This window comes from Euleptes europaea, chromosome 4, assembly GCF_029931775.1.
Source record: "Euleptes europaea isolate rEulEur1 chromosome 4, rEulEur1.hap1, whole genome shotgun sequence".
NCBI lineage: Eukaryota > Metazoa > Chordata > Lepidosauria > Squamata > Sphaerodactylidae > Euleptes > Euleptes europaea.
Window position 1 is genome coordinate 29,756,777 of NC_079315.1, and position 26,902 is coordinate 29,783,678.

Consider the following 26,902-nt stretch of genomic DNA (forward strand, 5'->3'; position numbering starts at 1 on the left):
TACATCCTGCATTAGTGTTTTCATTACCACATCAAAGCAATAGTTTTCCATTCAATACAGCTTCCCTCAGTTACGTACATATTTGTAAAGCAACCACACCACCTATGCAATCACTCACTCACAGAAAACATACCTGCCTTGCAGCATTTGTAGGAAACAGACTAGCATGGCAACAGTTCTGGAATTTGGGAAAAATCACATAATTTCAAAAACCAAGAAACAGCAGGAGGGCCTTTGTCTGTCATGCTGCCAAGTTATCTCTTCCTTTACACCTTCACTTTTTTCATAGCTTAAAGAGTCTGACCTGCTAATAAAAGGGAATACTTTTCATAAAAGGGAATACCTTTCATTAAGACCAACTGAGATAACAACAATGTGCAAACTTTTGAGTTCTCCAAAGCTCTTTCTCAGACTGGATGTTAAACGGGCGAGAAGGGGAAATATTTTAGAACATCTCTGTAGTCTGAAGATCAGTTGTAATTCAAGGACAACTCAAGGCCCCACCTGCAAGTTGGCAACCCTACTAGAATCTGACACAAGAGGGGAATGGAAGTAGTTCTCAAGCGCACAGGTCACTCCCAGTCTCCTGCCCTTGGTTAGATCAGACCGCAGAAGAAGGGGGCTGGTCCAGGATACAGAAAAGTGAGATCCAGAGAAAATGAACGTTTTCAATGTCCCATCATTAAATCACATTAAAAATACCCATATCAGGAGTGCCAGGTCCCCCCGGTCACTGGTGTGGGGGGGTAGGGTTGCCAACTCCAGGTTGGGAAACTCCTTGTTATTTGGGGGTGGAGCCTAGGGAGGGCTGGGACCTCAGTGGGGTACAATGCCATAGAGTCTACACTCCAAAGCATTCATTTTGTAGTCTGAAAATGAGGTGTAATTCCAGGGGATCCCCAGGTCCCATCTGGAAGCAGGCATCCTAAATCCATTTTCAGAAGAGTGATTTAGAACAATCTATTTTTTTTTAAAAAAAACTTTTCTTAACAGTTCAAAGTATTTCACATACTAGTAATCCATACAACAGCTCTGTAAAGTTGGCTAGTATTATTACTCCCATGTTGCAGAGGAGAGGCTGAGCAAAAAAGAATGAGGGGTTGCCCAAGGCCATCTAATACATTTGTGGCTCAGATGAAATGTGAACTAGGGATTTCCTGACTCATCATCTTAATCACTACACGGCATGAATTCGGTTTCCATTTCCATGCTCTAGTTCAAAGATAGAGTAACGGTAGGATTAAACACATTGTGTAAAAGCTATGATAATTTAACATAATTCTTCAACCAAACAAGTCACTTATTTGTGGTCCAAAACTATTATTATTTAAGCAGCTTATCCTTTTTAACATAGGGATAAGGACGAAAGAAAAATGCAAAACATCAGGGCAGATGTACTTGATAGTTCACGTAGTACCATTTTTTAAAAAAGGAACCTATGACCTGTTTCCAGTGCTCATGTTTGTTTGTTTTCATAAAACCCTGAAACAGTGCAAATGAACTGGCAGTCTTTCTTCTTCTTTTAACACAGCTATACCATAAAGGTAAACCAAGAAAAATAAAACCTAAAATCCTTAGAAACAGGAACAGCAATTATTTTTCAAGAAGTACTCTACGTTCACAGTCTCAGTCAATACTGAACTTCATCCAAATCTTCTTGAGTCATAGTTTGCTGAATCATAGCACTTGAAGCAACCTTAGTCCTGACCTGGTTAGCCCTGGATAGCCTGATCTTGTCAGATCTCAGAACTAAGCAAGGTCGACCCTTATAAGAATTTGGATGGGAGGCCTGCAAGGAATACCAGGGTCAAGACGCAGAGGCAGGCAATGGCAAAACATTTAGAGTTGAACGTCTCTTGCCTTAAAAACCCCAGCAGGGGTCGCCATAAGTCAGATGTGACTTGATAGCTAAAAAAGTGGGTTTCTGTGGATTTCAACTTCATCTTTTTGCTTGCAGACTGATACAATTAAAGGTAAGAGCGCAAAACTGCACCCTTGTCTGCTGCCACAATTCTGATCCCCACTCAATGCACTGACTGTACCTAGATGTTAGTCATCTGTATAAACTTCATGTCTCATGGCTGAATTAGACATTTTAAAGCCATTAAATATGATCCTATTTTGCAAATGTTAGCGGAAAGTGACATACTGTAGTTAGTTTCATAATTCTGAACATATGCACTGATCCGAAGCCTATTTTCTTAGAAGGAAATCTTGCTGACTTTACTGGGACTTATTTGTACTTTCAGAGTGACATAAGCCATCTAACCAAGCAGGATTCCAGTCTGAGCGCCTTCTACTTTCAGAACAGCAGTGGAGCACACCTAATAATCAGTTCTTAGGTAAAAACTTTTATCTTAAAGTGATTATTGAATCATATATTATGGGCAGAACCCTCTCAAATTGCAAACCCCCCCTTCTTCTGGGTCGGAGACGAACGGCGGCGGCAAGCTCGGTTAGCGCTCCAGTGGAGGGCTAAGGGGGGGAAGCCCACTTCCCCCCCCCCGCTTCAGGCAGCACCCCTCGGTGGAAGAGGGGGTGCGGAGAAGGCGGCTGCAGGCGCGCCGTCCTAGCAGCTGTCCTTACCGAGAAATCGGTGGGGATAGCTCGGACAAGCTGCAGCTGAGCAGCGGACGCCATACTTTCCCTTTCGGATAGCCGGGATGAGCCGCAGGGATTCTCTGATTGCAACACAAGCGCAAGTAACCCTACTACTCTTTTTTTATGGATATTCACAACTGAGGTGTCTAACAGGATTGGCTCTGAATAAACTTTCTACAACTTTGGCTACAACTTTATTAACGCCTTTTGAATTGATCTTGGCTTTTTGCCAGTTGGATTGCGCAGTTTAAATTCCAAGTGCCATCTACAGGAATTTTTTTTTATATAAATTTTTATTGGTTTTTTAAAACTATAAATTCTTCATAATTTTAACAACAATGTAAAAATAATATCACAATCACAATTACATTAATTGTTGTCTTGATTACCATTAAACATAAAAAATAAATCGACTTCCCCATCACCTCCATCTACCTCTTAATGAAGTGTTATTATCCTTCGTTAACATATTCTGATCCTAGTATTAATCTCATTCTAAAGTTTCATGTTATATAAAATTTTACATTCTGGATCAGAGTAAAAAGTAACCTTCCATTTTTCCCAGATCTTATACATTATCACAATGATTCCTTCAATTCTCCCCTTTTCCCTAGTTTCTCCAACTCCACCAGTTCTAACATTTAAATGATTTAATCCCTTTATTCTGAAACCTTTGTCCCTTTCCATTTGGCTGCATAAGATTGCAGCCAGTGTAACATAAATTTAATCATATTAAACAACATCCTCTCCAATATTTTAGGGATATTTCCTGTTTAATCGATCTTATTTCAGTGTAAATCATATCCCAAATCCATATCACAAGTCCACCTCTTATAAAAAAAGGAGAAAAAACCAATATACTTAGTACATTCCAACATTTTCCTTAAAGTAATAATCACACATTCCAGTATACTTTTATATCAATTGATAGTCTATATAAGGAGGACTTGTTTACATAATCCCAAAATGATGTCTAAATTTTAATTCAACTACATAGTTAATAGCCATTCCACCCATCCACACTGTCAAAGCCTTCCAATCCAGCAATCATATTTAAATCAGTCCTTTAACCATGGTCTAATACTTCCTTCTGCAACTGAAATAAGTCAGTCAGGTATGGGAACAGGATTTCTTTATTCTCTCTCATTTCCTCAGACAGGGTGCGTGTCCAAAAATAATTCTTTCTGGGCTTCATTTCCATCATGGCTTCAATCTGTGTTCCTTGACCTGCTCTCTTCTTCCTTATATCCACACGTCCTTCCATGACTTTTTTAGATGAAAAGTCCATTTCTTGTATGTCTGATCTCTTTGTCACCAGCTGGTTACCTTCTTGGACTTCTGTCTTCTTCTTTGTATCCTTGTATTCTTCCATGACTTTTTGGACAGAAGAATCCATTACTTGTATGTCTGTATTTGTGGCCATCATTTGAATTTTCATGACTTTTATGTCTTCTGTAACCAGATCCAACTTCTGATTACATACCTGTGTTGATTGGTCAAGAGTCATCATCATTGAAATCAGTTGAGCCATCTGTGTTGATATCTGTTTTATTTGTTTAATTGTCGCCTCAGAATGTTTAGCAAGCATGTCCTGCACTTTTTTTCCCATGGTTAAATTCTGTAAAGTTTCCTTTAATTTCATAAGGGCAGGGCTATGAATTTAGCCAGATCAGGGAGAGGTTCCAGACATTTACATATGTAACTTAGTTAAAAAATTGATGGTCATCTAGCAGGAGTCCATTACATGTAGTTGATAGAGAATATTTCATTGACCAGCTTCATATCTTTTTCGGGTTGAAGAAGTGAGTATTTAAGCTTAAAATAACTTTTTAAAGTTGAAAATACCAACGAGTTTTACCAGACGCTCTAGATCGGCAAAACCAGGAAGTATTCCAGGAGTTGCCTCATCGCGGACCTTCTATCATCTCTTCTCTATGGTTGTTACCTTCAGGAATGGTTTTGGTGTAACACGAGTAAGACGAATTTCTGGTCCTACGACCTTCTTCCTGTTAATTTGCTTGTAGAACAATAGAGAGGGATATTGAATGAAGCACAGAGTCTTCTGGTCAAGAAATCCTCTTTGTTGTAAAACGTGGCTGGAGGACCTTTTTTACCCCGAGCAAATTCTCAAAGGTTTCTCCCTCCCCTTCCTTTAAGAACGCGTCGGATTGGCAGATCTTACGTCAATCATTCAAGCTCGTTGTTTTAGTTTAAGTTGATCAGTTTGATAAGGCTCCTGCTGCTTTGTCTGATGGATCTCATTTAGCAAGATCATCCAGTTCAATTAAGGGAAGGAAACGGTTACCAGGAATGTTTTCTTCAACCCCGTTATTCGATAACGCCAGTGAAAAGCGAAGGATTCTTATCTACTCACTTGGGCATCTGGAGGTAAGGTTTTAATCTTGATGTAGTCCTTATGATGTTTATAAGGTGCTGGAGGGTAGATTCTAAAGCCGAAGTTGCGCGCTGGCGATTTCAATCCCTTCGTGCCCACGGGATCAAACGTCTGAAACTCCGGGGGACTTAATAAAGCTTCCTCGGAGTATTCAGGAGATCAAACCGCATATATGGCTGCAAGGAATTCCTGCTTCTCAGCCCACTTGCAAGGGCTGGATTGGGGTGCGGTAAAACACCCCAAATTACACGCAAACTTGGATTCTCCCCAGGAACCCCTGGGAGGACGTGGCAATCAGCCCAGTGTCAGCACCGGAAGTCCCCCATCTACAGGAATTTAACAGTACACGGAGGGGGAAACAGAAGTGGAAGAGAATGAAAGTTTAATAAATGCAACAATCCTGAAACTAACTATTCTTTAAGGTCTGGATACTACAAGGGGAGATTCCATTTGTTGTTGGGAATATTGACATTGATGCTGATTAATTAGCTCAGTAGAGCCCATCCACCCCCCTTTCTCTTTTTCTGTGGAGTACAAATACAACAGCTCAGACTGTTACTAATGGGGGACAAAAAAGATAAGCATCCTCAAGCCATCATTAAACAGCATAACTTTCAGCAGGTTTCACAAACAAGGATAACCTCGGTGTCTAACATATCTGTGACGTCAACAGCTCCATCTCCTCCAGCAGCACCTTCAGGCTTAGCTAAGTTGGCACCCAAACCAAAACTTCCCGAAGATACTCTTAATTCACTGCATGAGATGATGACTAAGTCCTTACAAGAAAGTGCTGCCATTAAGGAAGCAGTCACCCAAAATGCAGTTGCTATTTCTGCCTTAAAGGATTCAATTACTTCTTTAACCTTAAGACAAGACAAAGTGGAAGCCAAAATGCAGAAGTGTACTCAAGAGACTAAAGAAGTTAAGAAAAAGGTGATCAACTTGGAACTTTCAGTGGAGAATATGCAGGAGCGAAAAGAAAAGAGAGAGGACCACATTGCTATGTTAGAACTTAAAGTCAAAGAAAATTTTATTCGTATACGTGGTTTAAAAGAATCAGTGGAAGGTGCGGATTTAAAAGGTTTTTTTAAGGTACATTTGGCAGAATTTCTTCAAGAAGACCAAGATATCACTAAGGGAATGATTGTGACAGCTTATAGAGTTAATTCGGCTTACGCCAGAAATAACAAGGTGCCAAGAGACTGTTTGATCCAGCTTTTTTCTAGAAGTCACCGAGATCTCATTTTGAATCAACACTACAAGAGTCCACTAACAATAGATGGTGTTCCTTTAAGAATCATGAAGGCGATTCCTACCAGGCTTTTAAGGAAAAGAAAAGACTTTGCTGAGATTGTGGAAAGGTTGAAGCTTAATGGTATTCAACATAGATGGGAGTATCCTCAAGGTATTTCTTTCTTTTTCAAAACAAGAAGATACAAAATTACTGACATTCTTAAAGCAGAACAATTTTTAAGAAGATATGACAAAGATCTCCCAAAATCTTCGCGGCCTGTTCCAAAGGACACATCAGAAGAGGACAAGTCTGACCTGGCAACTGGAGGTGGACAACCTGTAGAAACACCAGAAGGGGAGTCTATCTCAGAAGATAATGATGCCTGAGCTGTTTTTCTTTCCAAAATGGGGGGAGGGTGGGTGGGATCATATAATGTATTAAAAATGGGGACAAATGGGGATGGGAAGGATTATAAATTGAAATGTTAAAAATATTGTCATGGAATATTAATGGTTTGAATTCTCCCAATAAGAGGAGAAAGGTGTTTCATCATTTACAAAAATCTAAAACTAATATTTTTTGCCTACAGGAAACACATATGTTACCCAAGGGTGAAATGAGATTAGAGAATCTGAAATTAGGGAAAATATTTACTTCTTGCAATGAAAAGAAAAAAGTTAATGGATTGGCTATGTATGTTCCTTTGATATTGGAACCAAAGTTAATTTATAAGGATACTGAAGGTAGAATTCTATTAATAGATATTACATCTGGATATCAGAAAACATTATTGGTTGGTATTTATGCTCCTAGTATGAAACAAAAGAACTTTTTTCTTAATGAATTAGCTCCAATACTGGCTGAGTATGGTAGCGAGAACATGATTTGGATGGGGGATTTCAATGGGGTAATAGAACCAAAATTAGATAGATCTGGGAAGAAAAAGAAAGTGAAATGTGAGGGTAGGCTGCCTGGTATTTTTTCTAATATGACAAATCATTGGGAAATGTGATATTTGGAGATTTATAAATGGAAGTAAGAGGGGTTATACATATTTTTCACACAGACACCTAACCCCTTCAAGAATAGATATGATATGGCTTTCTAAAACTTTAATGAACATTGCAGATAGCCCGGAGATTTTGCCTAGGGTATTATCTGATCATAATGCCATTATGATAAATATTAGGACAGAAGATAAGAATTACAGAGTACGGTCAGTAAATGATTACTTATTAAAAAATAAAAAAATTGTAGAACAATTAAAAATAAATATTCAAAATTATTTTATTGAAAATACTGTTAAGGGGGTTTCAGAGGGGATGGTATGGGATGCTGGTAAAGCAGTAATTAGAAGTTTTCTGATTCAACAAAATACGAGGTGATTTAAGATGAAGGAAAAACAAAAGAAAATAATATTAGAGAAAATTAAGGTAGAAGAAATACAAATGAAAAGATCTCAAGATAAATTAGATAAGCAAGAGAGGGCTAACAACTTGAAACAACTACAACAACAATATGAATTATTAATAACAGCAGAAATAGAAAATAAAATTATGTTTAATAGGCAAAGATTTTTTGAACATGCTAATAATCCTGGCAAGTTGCTAGCCAGGCAAATAAAACAAAGGGAAAAAAAGACACCAATTGTTAAAATAAGGAAAGAAGGTAAAATAACAACAGACAAACAGAAAATAATGGAGACATTTGTAGATTATTATAAAAATTTATATCGGGAGCAACCAACCTCAGACAAAGAAATAGATGCATATCTGAAACAATTCAACTGGAAATGTATATTACAAGAACAGAAGGATTTTTTAGATTCTATTATAACCCCTGAGGAATTAAAAATAGCAAATGGTAAAAGTAAACTAAATAAATCACCGGGACCAGATGGATTTACGGCATTTTATTATAAAACTTTTGAAGAACAGATATCTCCACACTTATTGAAAGTAATGAATTTATGTTTACAAAATGGTTCTATTCCACAAACCTGGAAACAAGCAAACATAGTATTAATACCAAAACTGGATACAGATTTATTGGCAGTTAAGAACTATAGGCCTATTTCATTATTGAATAATGATTATAAATTATTTGTTGATATCTTAGCCATAAGGTTAAAAAAGGTACTAAATGAATATATACATGAAGATCAAACTAGTTTTCTACCTGGAAGAGTGATTAGGCAAAATGTTAGAACGGTGATAGATTTATTAGAGTATTCAGAGTTCACTCCAACTCCAATGGCTATGATTTTTTTAGATACAGAGAAAGCTTTTGATAATGTAATTTGGAAATTTATGGAAAAAATATTGGAATATATGGGATTGGGTATTGGCTTTAAAAAAGCAATTGAGAGTATATATACCCAACAAACAGCTAGACTTATGGTTAATGGAGTACTATCATCATCATTAGAAATTCAAAAGGGCACCAGACAAGGTTGCCCTATTTCACCTTTGTTGTTTATTTTAGTTTTAGAAGTATTATTGAATAAGTTTAGACAAGATGATAATATTGTAGGTATAAAAATTGGGAGGAATCATTATAAGGTAAAATCATATGCGGATGATTTAGTATGTGTATTGACCTACCCTAATTGTCAAATGGAAAAATGGAATAACATTGTAGAAGTCTATGGAAAGCTTGCAGGATTTAAAATAAATAGAAGTAAAACCAAGATTTTGGTAAAGAATATGACTCTATCACAACAAGCAGATTTAATTAGCAAAACAGGTTTTATTATTGAGTCTAAAGTTAGATATTTAGGAATTTGGTTAACTTCAAATAATCTTAATTTATTCCAGAATAATTATTTAAAAATTTGGCATCAAATTGTTAAAGATTTTAAACATTGGGAGAAAATACCATTATCTTTATGGGGATGGATCTCAGTCATTAAAATGGTGGTATTACCTAAGATGATTTTTTTATTTCAGAATTTGCCGATTATAAAAGGAGTAAAGATTTTTAAAGTTTGGAAGAAGGATATTTTGAATTTCCTATGGGGAAAAGAAAGGCATAGGATAGCTTATAATAATTTAATTGAATTAAAAGAAACTGGAGGATTGGGTCTTCCAGACTTAAGAACATATTATGAAGCAGCTTGTTTTGGTTGGTTAAGGAATTGAATATTATTGGAGAATCCTAGATTATTAGAATTGGATTTAATATAAGATTTGGTTGGCATGCATACTTGTGGTATGACAAAGATAAAATAAATAAATATTTTAATTCTCATGTTATTAGGAATAGTTTATTACAAATTTGGAAAAGATACGAAAGATGTTGGGAAGTTAAAACACGAGGATGGATTAATCCTATAGAAGCATATATGAAAAGGGGAATGCAGCTTAATTTAGATATAGGTAACTATAGGGATATTATTGAGGATTGTGGGGATACTTGGATTCTTAAAACAAGAGAAGAACTTAAGATTGGAGATTGGTTTATGCATTATAAGTTAAAGGATATATTTAATAAAGATAAATTATTAGGGTTTAATAGAAATAAATCTAAATTGGAAGTAATATTAAATTTGGGTAATAAAGGTCAAATAACAAGGATGTATAAATTTATAATAGAAACAAATTTAGAGCAAGAGAGGATTAAACCAGTCATGATAAAATGGATGAGAGACTTGGGATATAATATTAATCTTGTTTGGGAAAGATTATGGAAATCAGAATTTAAATTTACAATTACTAATGAAATAAGAGAGAATATGTACAAGTGGTTTTATAGATGGTATATCACACCAGTGATGGTAAGTAAATTTAAGATGGGAAATTCTGATTTATGTTGGAAATACGGAACGGAAAAAGGAAATGCATGCTTGGTGGGTTTGTAAAAAAATTAAAAAATTCTGGAGAAAAGTAGTGAGGGAGACAAACAATTTGATTAATAGCAAAGTAAATATGGACCCAGTTTTGCTGCAGCTAGGATGGTTATTGCTAAATCTTGGAAGCTTGTAAATAGACCTCTAATTAAGGACTGGAGGGAAAAACTATGGTTATATATGCGGATGGCTAAATTAACAGATTTCCTGCACAGGAAGGATATGGAAGATTTTAAAAATATATGGTCCAAAGCATTCGCATACTGGGATAAACTGTCAAAAATGAATTTTATGTGTATAGTGAATAAGCTGTAGATTCAGTTTTGTAATTTCAATTAATTATAAAACGATTTATTAACAAACTGTTTAGACACTTCTCCGGAAGTTCAACACAGTGGTGGGAGGGTTTAAGGGTACACTGGTGGAGGGAGGTGAGAATATAATGGATAAGATAATTGTAATAAGAATGTAATAACTGTATGTTTGGTTAGTTTTTGTGAATTTTTTTATAGATATATCATTCTTATTATGTAGCTATATATACTGTTACATTTTTCTTTCTTTTTTATTTTCTTTGCTGTTTGTATTTTGTATTTTCTTTCTGTTTGAAAATTTATTAAAAATCTTTAATAAAAAAAATTGCCAACCCCCTACAAATAAAGTAAGTATAAATCCACAGCAAGACCAACAATAAGACAATCATTTGGGGAGGTGGAATGGGGCTTCTTCCACTTCCTTATTAAAGTGGTCCTCAGGCAAAATTAGTTGACTCCTAAGTATAGTTACCAACAGGCCTGGAGAAAAATGCCCTGTCTCTTTAATAGAGATTTGATGGGATGTTATTTACCAGGTGATGTAATTTACCTCTATGCCACAAAAAGCTTCAACTATCCATATCCACACACAACATTTTTCCCCAGGCCTGTTGGCAACCCTGCTCCCAATGCTGTAAATGTATGCAGAAAAAGAAGTTGCTATATTATGTGGACAAAATCCATGACAGTAAAATATGGCAAGAAATCCCATCTCCTGCCTTCACTACTGGCAGTATAGTACCACATATTATGTTTTCACAGCGGTCACAGCATCCCACCCTAAATTCATTTTTGATGATCCACTGGGGCATGGGATAAGCTTTAAATCTTTTTGTACAGAGGGCTGTGAACATAAGAAGAGCCACACTGGATCAGACCAAATGTCCATCACGTTCAGCATTCTAGAAAGCCCACAATCAGGATGACTGCAACAGCATCCTCTCCCACCAGGCCCCCCAGGAACTGATATAAAGAGGCATACTGCCTCTGGTACTAGAGGGAGTAGAGAAGAGTCTGGTTAGAAATTAGTGTTGTTAATTTTAAACTGAGTCAAATGTGTGTGGTTGATATTGTAAGACGATGGTTTATTTATTAATTAAAATATTTATATCCCACCTTTCCTTATGTTCCAATACTAAAAGCAAAGATTTTCTATAAGGTGTGTATTCATGTTATTAAGGAAATAATCAGATTTACAGTATCGTTTGATCTAGCTGTAGATTTATTGGGTTATTTGCAGAACATTAGTCACCAATCCCAGGTAGATGTGGTACTTTGTTTTAATTTCAGCTGTCAAGAGTCTTGTTGATATTCATTTTTAAATACTTTGGTATCCAGCACTCAAGGGGAATAGGGGTTGCTGGTACTTAAGCTTATTCCTCTGCCTTGACTCCTACCCAGAGGAAACCACAGCAACCAAACCCCACCCCACTGGAAATACCATGGCATCTCACCTGTCCTTTTCTGTTGCTGTCTTCCACCAGTGGGTGAAGACTTTTTTTTTGTTTCATCTGGCATTCCCCCAGGGACCCCTCCTTCCTGCCCTGTTTCAGTTGTTGTTTTTATGTTTTTGTATGTATGCTTTGGGACATGGAATGGTATGGTATACCTCGATCTCATCAGATCTCAGAGGCTAAGCCGGGTCAGTAGTTGGATGGGAGACCACCAAGGCAGACTTATCAGAGGAAGGCAATGGCAAACCACCTCTGCTTAATCACTTGCCTTGAAAATCCTATGGGGTCACCCTAAGTTGGCTATGACTTGACAGCACTTTACACATACACATGTGTATTTTAGCTCAGTTTTGATGATGTGTTTTTATTTTGTTTTTAAGATGTGTTTTTATTATATATGTTTTTAATGTTAGCAATCTCGGCTGCCCTGATGTGGGCAGAAAGGCAAGGTATAAATTGTGTAAGTAAATATATAAATAAATGGCAACAGCTCCCTTGCCTGGCAGGACCCTTTCTCTTCCCACCTGCTCAGCAGAGAGACAAGCAGGCCAGCTAGCTCCAAACAGCTTGAAGCCGGTTGAGGGGGACGGAAGCATCCTAGGATGCGATCAGCTTGCAGTGCCATTTGCCAGTAGCCCAATAAAGGAGGGAGGCATCAAGCTGGCCACCTGGAGAGATGGAAGTGGGGTACACACAAGCCTGAAGACACAGGGAATTGGTGGCTGAGGGGGAGGAACTTGCCTACCAGGCGGTGCCAGTTAACTGAGCATTCTGGATATCAACTGTCTGGTAACAAAGCAGAGCCAGCATGGTGTTGTGATTAAGACTGGTGGTTTGGAGCGGTGGACTCTGATCTGGAGAACCCGGTTTGATTCTCCACTCCTCCACATGAGTGGCGGAGGCTAATCTGGTGAACTGGGTGTGAGCTACAGGCAGCTGGCCTTCAAGGTTCTGTTTCTGAGAAGTTTGTTATGACTGCTTTCTCTCCGTTTGTGTGATAACTGTAATCTACCATGGGAACCAGGCTCGGCTTGGTAACCAACTGTGCCTTTGGTTTTCTGTACATGTTCCAACCTGTCTGTATTCCCCCCAGTAGAGTCCTCGTACCTTCCCCTGTAAGTTCCTGCTACTCACTTTATGCTTCCCAAATAAACCAGCCTCTTAGAATACCCTGCCTGGACGTTTGGTGATTGGGATTCAACAGGTGAACTCAGACCTTATACCGGGTTGGTTTCCCCACTTTTACAAATGAAGCCAGCTGGGTGACTTGGGCTAGTCACAGCTCTCTCAGCCCCACCTATCTCATAGGGTGACTGTTGTGGAGAAGGGAAGATCTTTTACACAAAAGACACCTTGTGAGGGAGGTGGGGTTGAGAGTCCTGAGAGAACTGTGACTAGCCCAAGGTCACCCAGCTGGCTTCATGCAGGAGTGGGGAAACAAATCTGGTTCATCAGATTAGAGTCCACCGTTCATGTGGAGGAGCGGGGAATCAAACCCGGTTCTCCAGATTACAGACCGCCACTCTTAACCTCTAAACTGAATTACACATTTTGGATTATTGGACTAAACAGAAAAACCTTCTTTGTTTTTAATCTGTGCAAAGCAAAACTGTAATAATTTAAACTATAACAGTGTCAGAAAATGGATTAACTGTTGTTATCTTGAAAATGAAAAACAAAACAAAAACTAATGCTATTGAAAAGCTCTGTAAAATATGTGTGTGTGTCAAGTGCTGTCAAGTCACAGCCGACTTATGGCGACCCCTTTTTGGGGTTTTCATGGCAAGAGACTAACAGAGGTGGTTTGCCAGTGCCTTCCTCTGCACAGCAACCCTGGACTTCCTTGGTGGTCTCCCATCCAAATACTAACCAGGGCTGACCCTGATTAGCTTTTGAGATCTGACGAGATCAGGCTAGCCTGGGCCATCCAGGTCAGGGCCTGTAAAAGATGAGGGAACAGTAGAAGGCAACACTAATTCTGCAGGGGGGATATGGATGTCAACTCTACGAAGGCCTTGTTTGTGCACAGCAAAGTCTTTAACAAATGTTAATGCTCAATAGCAAATCCCACTATATTTTTCAACCTGTTTCCAGTTACTGAAAAAATGTATGTAGACAAATACTACAGTGTAGGAATGCCAAGTGCCCACTTCAGGTAGGCATTCACCCACTGATGGGCCCCCACCCTCACCTCTGACGCCAGTAGAAAAACGCTGAGGAAGTCATGCTACGTGCTGATCTCATATCTGGGTGAAAACCTGGATGTGACATCGGACAGCACTCTAGAAACTCTATGGTAATACCACAGAGTTTCCAGAGCACCGGCCAACATGCTGACCTCACATCCGAGTTTTCAGTGAGATGTGACATTGGCATGTAGTTTAATATTATGTCTGCCTCTTGTCCTGCTCAGAAAGCACATGGGGGTGCCAGGAAGCAACCTGGCATCTTTACTACAGTGTTAGGCAAGTACTTTAGAATATACATGGTGGGGGTCTGCAAAGAATTATGATAGGGAGAACAATGTCTACATCCCCATCTTATTTCCTCTAGAATGTGCAGGAGGTGGAGGGTCCCGTTTCCCCAGTCTCCTTGGAGCCATTGGCTATTGTTTGCCCCTGAAACAATAGACACACACTGTCACCAGGTAACTGCCACCACCTGTCTAAGACCTGAGGCACAATCTGACAGGCCCACATTTGCCCCCACCCCACTCACACACCCCTCATCCAACTAAACAGAAGGAGCCTGGCTCATTTGAAAGCTGCCCTGCACAAGTCTTTTTACACCTGAGTGATCTGGGGACAACATAGGCTTTCTTAAATAAAAAAGATTAACTTTATTTGGAAAACAGAAGGAAGAAAGTTGCATATACCTATTTGCATGGGAAAAGGGAGCAAGATTTCAGGCACCCAGGGGAATGCAAAATAGAGCGAAAATGACACAGTAAGCTAATGCAACTGGACTAAACCGGTGTCCTAGTTTAATGGCTTACAGTTCACAGATCCTGAGCCACGTCAGCCTGACATGGACTTACCGAGAAAGGGATTCCTCTTACCTTGCTCGCTCCTGAAAAGGGCAAGCATAACTCTCCCCTCAAAGTTTTATCAGTCTAGTTACAATCATACCCATGTGCATCGACACTGATCTTTTCCAGCTCCGGCTGGTGCTAAGCCAATCACTGGACTCCTTTTGGTGAAGAAACCCTGTCCCTCTCTGTGGGGCTTTGTGATTTGCTGTCCGGTTCCCACTCTTACTAGAGAGGCTGCCCAAAGGGACTGACAACTTCCCCAATTCCAAAATATCTCCCTTCATGATTCTCCAAACTCTCAGGGGACTGAGCAGTCTAACTTTCCTTCCACTCCCTTCCCCCCTTTCAATAACTCACCAGTACTCTTAACATTCCAGTTCACATCAAGCTGGTTTCTTTGGGAGGGGGGCTGGGGAACTTTTTTGTTGTTAATTTACACGGTCATATTTTTCTGCATATTTGAAGAGTTCCTGAAGTATGTACAGAACCATACCTTGTATGTGGGTGGTCAGGTTTTGCTGTTGCCATGATTGGCACAGGGGACAGTCATCTTACTATTAGATACAGTTACTAAGGACAAGGACTTTTGTATTTTGATTATCACAGAAGACAAACACTCCTGACAAGATAATTTGAACTGACTTTTGATCCTATTGACAGGAGCTCTGCATCCATGGGCAAAAGATTCCAAAAACCTGAACTGCATGTGCTTGACCTCTTTCCAAAATTTATGGCACCAGCAAGACACAAGCAAACCTACAGGAGCTATAAAAACAAGTTGAGCCAAAATTATACCTACACGGTTGTAAAAACAGCAGCTATGACATTGTTTCTAGGAGCCAAAAACCATATTCTAAAAATGGTTACATGTATATATTTCTCTGTGATAGCAATATAAGAATTTGGGCTTAAAACAATACCAGCAGACTGCAGAGCCCACAATTTCCACTGCCAAGCTGAAATTAGACTCCCCAACCTGGAAAAAAAATGACTCATTTCAAAACAAAAGCACAATGCAGCAAAAATATCTTGGTAGAAATGAATGATTCTTTCTAAAGATATTATTTCTTTACACTGTTTAGTAACTTTGAGGAACCAATTCAGGAGCATCCAGGATTTGAGTACATTTGGGAAACTACTTTCTCCTCTACAGCCTGATTTTATTACCACTAAAGAAAGGGCCATCTTGTTATATAGCAGGTAGCTCTGGCAAGATGTTTTCTGACATCTAATATAAGGAGTTCGAGTTAAGATATTATAGGTTGAGTATCCCTCATCCAAAATGCTTGGGAACAGAAGCATTTTGGAAAGGGGATTTTTTCAGATTTTGGAATATTTAAAAAACACGGTCAGCTTGCCTGTCAGGCTGCCAGCGATAGTCCCTCTCAACCTCGGCTGTTGCCTGCTCCAGCTTGAGCTCTCCTCGGCCTCCTTCCCTGTTCCACCCTCTGTAAGGCTCGCGTGTGGGCCCCGTACACCTGCCTCCCCCTGCCCCCCATCGCGCCTGTCCACTGCCAATCAACTGGGGACTCAGCTGATCGACGGCATGGCCGGCTTTACACAGGACCTCTCCCTTCTCCCAAAGCCCTGGCTTAAAGAGGGGCATTCCGTAGCTGCCGGCCATCCTCGGCTGGGAGGGGGTTGCCTCCTGTTGCTCTTGGTCTCTCCTGTAGCCGGGCAGACTGACGTGGGTGGCTCCCAGTCTCCCCAAGGGGTTGCTGGATTCTTGCCGCACCCCTGAACTGTGGCTTGTCCCAGGGGCAGTCCGGCTCAAAAAACTTTTGGATGTTGGATCATTCCAGATTTTGGATTTCTGGATAAGGGATACTCAACCTGTACAGTAATTAGTTCCATTTCTATCTATCCCACCCCTTCCACAAATGCTTATCATGGGTATATTTATTTACTTCATATATGGTCTGGGTTTCTCACTGAGACTCAAGGTGGTTCACAAATAAAAAAAACAATGCAGTCATAACAGTATAATTCACACAACCAACAATTACTTTGTAGTGTCTGTAAACCAAATTAGAGAAGATTACACCAGATGCATAGTATAATACAGACAATCAGGGTGGGGCTGATTTAAATCAAATCGATTTGAATCACAATTTAAATCACTAGTCAGTAAGACTAGATTTAAACCATGGTCTTCTACATAAACAGCACTTCTCATGATGTTATTTGATTTGGCCACTAGGCCTTGCATTTCTTTGTTGCAGTGTTTGTGTTTTGCATACATCCCTGCCTTAACCATAGGTAGAGGAACTTCATTAAAATAGTCCCAAACTGGGTCTCTTTTTTCTGCCTGCTGCCATTATAGGTATTCTCCTCCAGGGAGAAAATAATGTGATAAACCTCAGGCTATACACACAACGATCCCAAGACTTGTGGAGAATTTTGCTCAAAAGGTTTCACTGTCATTTTTATTGCTTGCCCCTCCAACCTCACACCCAGCTCCTTATGCAGAACTATTCCATTCCAATCACTCTTCTATTCATTGAACTTCTTGAAACTTAGCACTTAAAAGGCAAGGGGTTGGTTCTGTGTACACAGATTTGCAAAGGAGCAATGGGATTAAGGTCTTTTTCTCCACTCTGTATGTTAATTTTATAACTTTTTTTGTTGTGAAGAAGAATCATGTTATCTCTGCAGACAAAAAGTCACAGTTTTGAGAACTGCAAAACCAAGCTTCTGTGATATCTTCTAGAAAAACTGCCCAAAATAATCTTACAGAAACCTCTGGAAGAGCATGACATTGTGAATGGATTAATGGAATTCAATTATCAAAAAATGTAAACATTGCATGACTATACAGCCTCATGCTACATAATTACAAACTTGGATAATTTTTTCCTCAAAAAACATTTTATCAAAAAATCTTTTAAATAAAAAACATCCTATTTAAATTAAAAAATCTGATTGTTAACTTTAAAAAAATAATAATTGGTTTTTATCCACCCTGCAGACAAGAAAAACAGGTGTTCCAAGACTGGAGAAGAATTAACTGAAATGTGGGAGTTGCTATTTTAATTTTTAATTTTTTTTTTTTTAAGGCAGAACACTTTGATTGTCAGAGAGTCGGTCTAGGATTTCGGAAATCCAGGTCCAAATTCATACATTGCAAGAAGCCTACAAGGTGCCTTGGGGCCAGAAGCAACGCCCTCTCAGTGCAACCTACTTCACAGGATTGTGAGGATAAAACAGCGGAAGAAGAATCACGTACACCACCCTGATTTCCTTGGAGAAAGGGTGAGATACAAGTATTCTAGACAGATAAATAAAAACAGAACCCCAGTTTTAAAAGCAAGTTGTAATGAAATCAAAATTATTCCGTGCCTGTTTCAGGCTTCCACTTAATGCCAGCCCGACAGTGACAGTTGTACAGCATTCTAGAATGTATTTAGACATAGATTTTTAAACATTTTTTATTAACTTCTAGGTTAAAATATCCATGGGTAACCTCTGCAAGGTGGCATATACAGCAAGAGCTTCAAGCAGTGCTGTTTCAGACTAGGAAGAATTGGGCAAGGGCAGCCATGTGAAAGGTACACCTGGGTTCCATTGCAACCTGAGCTTCTGGCCATCACTCATAATTACTTTAGTCTTACATAAATTCAACTTCAGTTATATCACATGTTAGCCATTATCATCAGACATGTAAAAGAACTAGAAGTGGGTCTCATCAACATAAAATGACTCCAGACCCCTGTGTAAGACTTCATGTTCACACCATAAGGAGTGTGGACAAGATGGAATTTATATATAGCACTTTTCTCTACAATGGGGACCCAAAGTAGCTTACAATATTCTCTCCTTCTCAATGTTATCCTCACAACACCCCTGTGAAGGAGGTTAAGCTGAGAGTATGTCACTGGCCTAAGTGAGCATCCATGGCAGAGAAGCAATTCTATGACCTTAGGCAGATCATGAGGGAGGGCACCTTGGCCATCTTCTGGGCATGAAGTTTGGGTCACTGGGGGTGGGTGGGAGGGAGGTAGTTCAGAATTTCCTGCATTGTGCTGGACTAGATGACCCTGGTGGTCCCTTCCAACTCTATGATTCTATAAATTCCATCCTGGGTCTCCCAAATCCTAATCTGACCTTCAAACCACTATACCACGCTGGCTCTGCAGGAATACACAGGGGAAAGGAGTTTGTGTATATTTGGTCATCATTGGATTTGGTCATCATTGCCTTATATCCCTTCTTGAACCACACTAGAACAGATGCACTTGACTAAAGGTGATCCCATACCATGCTAGAGAAGCAGCATTTGATGGGACGTGATTCCACATCAGTGACTTCTTGTGCGACTGCCATCTGTCATACACATGGCTATAAAGCTAGTTCCAACGACATCATTAACAATTCATGGTTTTTCCATTCTTTCCCTATCACACTCCTCATTTCCCCAGAATTCAATTTGTTGTGATTTATTTCTATTGCTGGTCAACAGAACCACAACTTCCATGGTGTGGATAGTCTTTGCATTTCTATTTCACAATACGCTTGTGGTGATGACGTCTGTTTTGATGCAACTTGCCATTAAGTAACTGCCCCCATGTTCCAGTGGATCCTTCTTTTTCTTTGCCCCTTTAGCACTTACATCTGATCAGCACAGCAACAGCTGCCAACAATTATTCATTGGCACTGTTGCAATATTAAGAAACAGCAATATTTCTCATCTTACCTACAATCTTGATGAGCTGAAACTGGGATGTAGCCTTGTTGGATGTATAAAATGCTAGATGTGCTTTCACACATGCCAAAGAATACACTTTCAATCCATTTTCAGTGCACCTTGCAGCTGGATTTTACTGTGTGAAACGGCAGAATTCACTTGCAAACTACTGTTAATGTGTATTGAAAGTGGACTGAAAGTGCATTATTCAGGATGTGTGAAAGCGCTGTATGATCTGGCAGACCCAAGTTTGAACCCTCACTCTGCTATGGAAGCTCACTGGGTGACTTTGGGCCAGGCACTATCTCTCAGCCCACAGAGTTGTTATTGTGGAGACAAAGTGGAGAAAGGAGAAACTGTGTTGTTAATAGCTTAGGGTCCCCATTGGGGAGGAACGATGGGATACAAAAATCCAAATAAATAAATAAATGGGGTGGATTCACAAGTTGCTCCCTAGGAACTTAGGCAGATGATGAGAGGGAAGGCATCTTGGCCATCTTCTGGTCACTGGGGGTGTGGGGGAGGTAGTTGTGTGTTTCCTGCACTGTGCAGGGGGTTGGACTAGATGACCCTGGTGGTCCCTTCCACCTCTATGATTCTACGAACTGGATGCCGAATTAGTGGATTTGCTGCTTAATAGCAATGTGGGGATCAGGAATGCAGATAGGTTTCCATATGTAATAGTGCAAATCAGCTCTCCTAAAAAAATTACCAAGATATACCTCCACTGACATTGCTGAACAATGGGAGGGGATCGGAACAGAAGCACCTCTTTTGCAGAAGTGAATAATTTGCATGGCTCAACATCTGCTGGCACGTGAATCCTCTTTCATAATACCACGTGCAGCTAATGGTGGAATGGTATTGACTGGTTTGAGGAGAATGGCCACAGCACGGAAACAACCTGCATGGTGTCAGAAGTTACAAAAAGGTCTAATATGATCAATACCAGGATACAGGCTGTTTTAAATTTGCATATGTTGACAAAAAAACAAAAACAAATCAATTTTCCCCCTTACTGTGTGCGGCTGGTAATCGTAAGATGTTCTGGATGGTCCTATGATAATTTAGTGTAATGTTTAAAAACATGGGTGCTATGATTTGTAGAAAAAGAGGAACGATCCTATCAACATGTGATGGGATAGACTAAGATAGCAAGATGCTACAGAACCACCAGAATATACAATCTCATGTGGACATGTTATTCGAAGTGAGATTCCCAATTTGACACAGTATGGAGATACAGATTGATGTACCATCTGTTCCACTCTGGTTCCACCATGTCTCTTCCTTTCTTCCTTATTTGTATCACCTTGACTTTCATCTGACCTAAACTGAACTCCAACACCTGGTTTTGCTAGCTTAGCATCTTCAAGTCAATGAGCATATGAAAAGCTGAGCACAAGAATGCACTGCCATTGTAGACTCTTCATATTTTTGTACTTCTCTGTACATTTTCTTTCATTAAATGATGTTAGTATAGTTCCTTCTGCATTGAAAAACCGCATATAAAATTAATAAAGGGGGTGAGAGGAAGGACCAAAGGGAAAAAGAAGAAAAACTATATGAAAAGGTCTTTAGTCAGGCTAGAATTTGTTAATATTCAAATTTGCCCATTTAGCCCACACAGGCCTTGTTACTTTGACAATTATACCTGCTATAATGCTTTGTCCACTAAACAAAAGTGTTGATCTAATAGCAACCTATGGATTTGCAGCCAGTGCTTTACACACACACTCCACCAAATTCAGCAAACCAAAAGTCAACATACGAACAATGGATGTAGTCATTATTTAAGATTCGTCTGTATAATAAATTGAAAGGCTGACAAGGACTGGGGAAATTATTTTTAAAAATTACCACATGCCACATATATGAAAATATTCTTATATTTCGTGTTGAAGAAGAATAGTTACCACAAGATGATTAACTCAGAATAGAATTCACAATATCAGGCACGCACTGGAAAGTAAGGGGGAGGAGGGAGCACCAACCATTTTGCGACTCTTTAACTACCCTGATTGCAAGTATAAATAAAAGAACGAAAGTGTGTTCAGTAATTTCTAATTCCCCCCCCCCCCCGTTAGGCACTATTAGATATAGTAACAATGCTTTCAGGATGGTGACATTTAAAGGGTTAAGCCCTGAGCCGGAGTCCTTCGCAAATCCAACACCTCAGTTTAGGATGGAAGTAGTAAGTACAGCGTCTCTTCACGCTTTAAACATGAAAAGACCATATGGCTTCAGCAGAACCCAGACGTTTTCAAGAAACATCCTGCAGAAGAATAAATATCTAAGAATTCAAGGCACGACCTTAAACCAAAACTCCAAACCTCACATTTACTTTTCTTAGCGGTGAAAAGCTACCACAATGACTTAGCAGTCGGCGGAGGAATCTTGTTTACTTTGCAACAAATTTTAACTTGCAATTCAAACAAGGCGATAAGGGAAAATTGCATTCAAGTCCGACCCTATGCAGGCTTTCTTATTAGCCCCCATCTGGCTCAACGGGGCTTACTCCCAAGCAAGCGTGTCTTAAGATTTCAGCTGATCGAGAAAACTGCACCCAAGGATCGCCGCCACCAAGAAGCCCTCTGCATTTAAATTTCCATTAACGTTGCAAGGAGCAGGCAAACGAATCCCACAGATTTAAAAGCCAGAGACGTGCCTGCAACTTAAGACTTGGTGGGAAACAAAAAGTTCCCTTCTCTGCAATCTTTTCACCTTCCAGCCAAACGCCCAACCAAGCAAGTTTAAAAAATAAAAGCAATTCAAGGGAGAAACATCTCTCATATACCAAACTAATTTTACAAAATGACATAGCAAACCATTCCGTGCAACAAACTTTGGGGGTGGGTGGGAATGGGACGTGGATAAGAGTTGGACTTTGTGTGTGCGTGCAATCCAGGATGGATGCCTGGAAAAGTAATTTTGCCTGCTCGCTTAAGGAACGCAGCGTCCAAAGAAGAGGACCTGAGGGCGAATTCGGGGCGGCCAAAGCGCTCGTTAGATGCCCTCTCTCTCCCCCCCATTCATATTCTCAACACTCAACAATCAGCCCCCCGGGCAGAGTTTTGAGAATTCGGGTGGGGAAACCGTGCATCTAGAGAGTGGCAAATCCTTCCATGAATAAATGGCTAAAAAGACAAGAGGAAGAGAAGGCGAACCCCTCCTTTTCACAAATCCCTCCTTCCCAATCCCCATCCCAATTACCTGGCCCAGGAGAAAGTCCCCCCAGGCGGCTGCTGCTGCCGCCACCCCCGCGGAGCTTCTCGCCCGGCAGCCAGCTAGGCTCGACCCACAGGGGCTCCCCGCCCTCGCCGCCGCCGCCCCTTCCAGCCAGCCGCCTGCCGGCACCTCTTCCCGAGCCGAAGGACTCCGGCGGGTTCACTTTGCTGCGGGACGGCCGCGGCGGGGAGGCGGCGGGAGCACCATCCTCTGCCCCGGCGGCGCTTTGGGGAGGGCGGGGGAGGCGGGGAGGCGGCGGCGCTTTCCGGAGGGGACGAGGGGAGGCGGCGGCGGCCTCCTCCGCTGCTGTTGCGCTCATGGACAGGGCGAGAAAGGGGGGGGAGGGAGGGGGGGCGCTGCCGCCGCCGCCAACCGCCGCTGGGCCGGCTCTTGTGTGTGCGCGTGGGTGGGGTGCCTGCCTCGCTCCCAAGCGTCGTTCTTCCCGCTCCCAGGCAGCGAGGCTCTTCGGCTTCTTCTCCCCTCCCGTTGGCGCCTTTTCTCACCTGCCCGCCGTTGCCACACGCGCAACGGTCGCGGCGCGAGCACGCGCCCTCCGGTGGCGCGGGCCCGCTCGGCTTTCGCGCCTTTCGCCTCAGGTTTCCCCCCCTAAGACCACAGGGCCGTTTGTGCCTGGGAGGTTTTGCTTCGGGTTGGCCGCTCTCTAGATCGCGGGTTCCCAACAAAGTTATAAACCCATAATAAATTAATATTTTCAATCAAAGGTTCTCTATTAGAATAATATTTGAATATATTTTTTTATAAGTTTAATGTTTGACTAACAGTTATGATTGAAGTTTATTTTCCAATTCTCCGAATTTTAATTTTGAATCTCGGGGTCCCTGTACCGAACAAAAAAGTCCTAGTGGTCCCTGGTCAAAAAAAAAAAGGTTGGGAACCACTGAAGACCACAGGGCTGTTTATGCCTGGGAGGTTTTGCTTTAGGTTTGCCGCTCTCTAGATCACTGGTTCCCAACAAAGTTATAAACCCATAATAAATTAATATTTTCAATCAATAAAAATATATATATTCAAATATTATTCTAAGTTTAATGTTTAACTAACAGTTATGATTGAAGTTTATTTTCCAATTCTCAGAATTTTAATTTTGAACCTTGGGGTCCCTACACTGAACAAAAAAGTCCTAGTGGTCCCTGGTCAAAAAAAAAAAAAGTTGGGAACCACTGTCCTAAGACCACAGGGCCGTTTATGCCTGGGAGGTTTTGCTTTGGATTTGCCGCTCTCTAGATGCACATTTTCCCCATGCAGAGTTTTGAGAACTTGGATGGGGAAAATGTGCATCTAGAGAGTGGCAAAACCTCCCATGCATAAGTTGCCTAAGAAAGGCCCTGCTGGATCGGACCAAGGCCCATCAAGTCCAGCAGTCTGTTCACACAGTGGCCAACCAGGTGCCTCTAGGAAGCCCTCAAACAAGTTGACTGCAGCAGTATCCTGCCTGTGTTCCACTGCACCTAATATGATAGGCATGCTCCTCTGATCCTGGAGAGGATAGGTATGCATCATATTCATATTCAAACCTTTATTGGCATAGGTATGCATCATGACTAGGGTTGCCAACTGCCAGGTAGTAGCAGGAAATCTCCTGCTAATACAACTGATCTCCAGCTGATAGAGATCAGATCACCTGGAGAAAAATGGCCACTTTGGCAATCAAACTCTATGGCATGGAAGTCCCTCCCCTCTCCAAACCCCGCCCTCCTCAGGCTCCGCCCCAAAAATCTCCTGCCGTTGGCAAAGAGGGACCTGGCAACCCTAATCATGACTAGTGTCCATTATAGAATCATAGAGTTGGAAGAGGTCACCAGGGTCATCTAGTCCAAACCCCTGCACAATGCAGGGAATTCCAAACTATCTCCCCCACCCACACCCCCAATGACCCATACTCCATGCCCAGAAGATGGCCAAGGTGCCCTCCCTCTCATGATCTGCCTAAGGTCATAGAATCAGCATTGCTGATAGATGGCCTCTCCTCCATGAACATGTCCACTCCCCTCTGAAAGCCTTCCAAATTGGAAGCCATCACCACATCCTGGGGCAGGGAGTCCCACAATTTAGCTGTGTGTTGTGTGAAGAAATACTTCCTTTTATCTGCTTTGAATCTGTCACCCTCCAGCATCAGCAGATGACCCCGCGTTCTGGTATTATGAGAGAGGGAGAAAAGCTTCTTCCTGTTCAATGCATCCATGTGTGTGTGTGTTAAGTGCCGTCAAGTCGCTTCCGACTCATGGCGACCCTATGAATGAAAGTCCTCCAAAATGTCCTATCTTTACAGCCCTGCTCAGATCCTGCAAATTGAACGCTGTGGCTTCCTTTATTGAGTCAATCCATCTCTTGTTGGGTCTTCCTCTTTTCCTGCTGCCCTCAACTTTTCCTAGCATGACTTTTCCTAGAATCCATCCATACCATTCATAATTTTATAGACCTCTATGTCTCCCCTTAACCACCTTCTTTACAAGCTAAAGAGCCCTAAGAGTTTTAACCGCTCCTCATAGGGCAGTTGCTCTAGTTCCCTGATCATTTTGGCTGCTCTTTTCTGCACCTTCTCACGCTTAGTAATATCCTTATTTAGGTGTGGTGACCAGGTGTGGTGTCCTCATATGATATTATCTCTGTCTAATTCTGTCTCTCTGAGATAGTTTGTGTTTAAACCCAATGTTTCTTTCCAGGGAGAACCTAAAGAGGCATATAATATCCTTCGCCTCTCCTCACAACAACCTTGCAAGGTACGATAGGCTGAGAATGGGATGGCCCAAGGTCACCCAGTGGGTTTCCATGGCTGAGTGGGGATTTGAATTGTGGTTCCCCAGATCCTAGTCCAACACTGTAACCATTGCCATTGGGCCAGCTATCTGAGATACTGTCATTCTTTCCTTATCATATGTCTGTCTGAGCCTCCTCAACTGATGCTACACATCACACTCCTCCCTATTCCAGACTGCTTGACGTTATTCCTCAGGAGTATCTATGTTTCTAGTTATTATGAGAGTGTGTGGGTGTGGATGATCAAATGCTTTTAAAACACTTCTTTTATTTTGCAATCTCATCTTGTATATGGGTCCCATTTGGATTAAATTCAAGACTGGAGGGTGAGGTTTGGGACTGAGATTTCCAGCTCTGCCTCTAATTTTTGTGCATTTATCTGATTTTGTCGTACTGTGCTAGGGTTACCAGGTTTCCAGGGGTGAAGGTAAGCTAGTATGGGGTACTAGTAAAAAAGCAGCCCAAGTGGTGCTGCTTCAAGCTTTCCTGAGAGAGACTGTACTGGTAAGAATGTGACGTTATTCTCACCCCTGCAGGTCTTCATTTTGTTCCAAGACTTAGGTACCAAGGCTCGTTCTCGGGGCCATGTTGAAATCTCAGGGAGATAAGCTAGCCCACAGACTTGATGACTTCTGAAATCTATCTTCTAGTACATTTTAAAAATGCCGCTGTTCCAAGGAGCTCAGGTAGCATGCATCACTCTCCCTGCCATCATTTTATCCTAACAACAATCCTATGAGGGTTAGGTTGAGAGTGTGTGACTGGCCCCAAGACACAGAGCAGGTTTCGTGGCAGAATGGGGGTTTAAACACAGATCTTCCACATCAGAGTGGTAAGCTGCAGTACTGTAGTCAAAGCTCTGCTCACAAGCTGAGTTCGATCCTGACAGAAGTCGGTTTCAGGTAGCCGGCTCAAGATTAACTCAGCCTTCCATTCTTCCAAGGTCGGTAAAATGAGTACCCAGCTTTCTGGGGGTCAAGTGTAGACAGCTGGAGAAGGCAATGGCAAACCATCCTGTAAACAGTCTGCCTACTAAATGTCATGATGTGACGTCACCCCATGGGTCAGTAATGACCTAGTGCTTGTATAGGGGACTACCTTAACCTTCTACATCCTAGTACAACACATCAAGCACTGTACCACACTGCTAAGATTTCAGTTTGTGCTTGTTTGTGGTAAATACTGCGTATGTTCATTGGAGATGTGAGACAGTAATGTGATTCTAATTAACTACATTTTACATTTGGCATAATTTCTGTCTTTTTTAAAAAATAACATTTTAGTGGTAAATAGTCCATCTCTTCAAAGCCACACTATTGTGAATACTGTATAAACA

General features: G+C 40.9%; 1 protein-coding gene across 1 annotated transcript in view; it reads right to left on the bottom strand.

Moving 5' to 3' along the window:
* LPAR1 (lysophosphatidic acid receptor 1) overlaps nt 1-22,785 on the bottom strand; it is an 89,066-nt gene extending 66,281 nt beyond the window's left edge. Inside the window, exon 1 of the mRNA XM_056848688.1 lies at nt 22,774-22,785. The gene's annotated coding sequence lies outside the window, so the exon portion shown is untranslated. The remainder of the gene's footprint in view (nt 1-22,773) is intronic.
* Nucleotides 22,786-26,902: the final 4,117 nt, after the last annotated feature.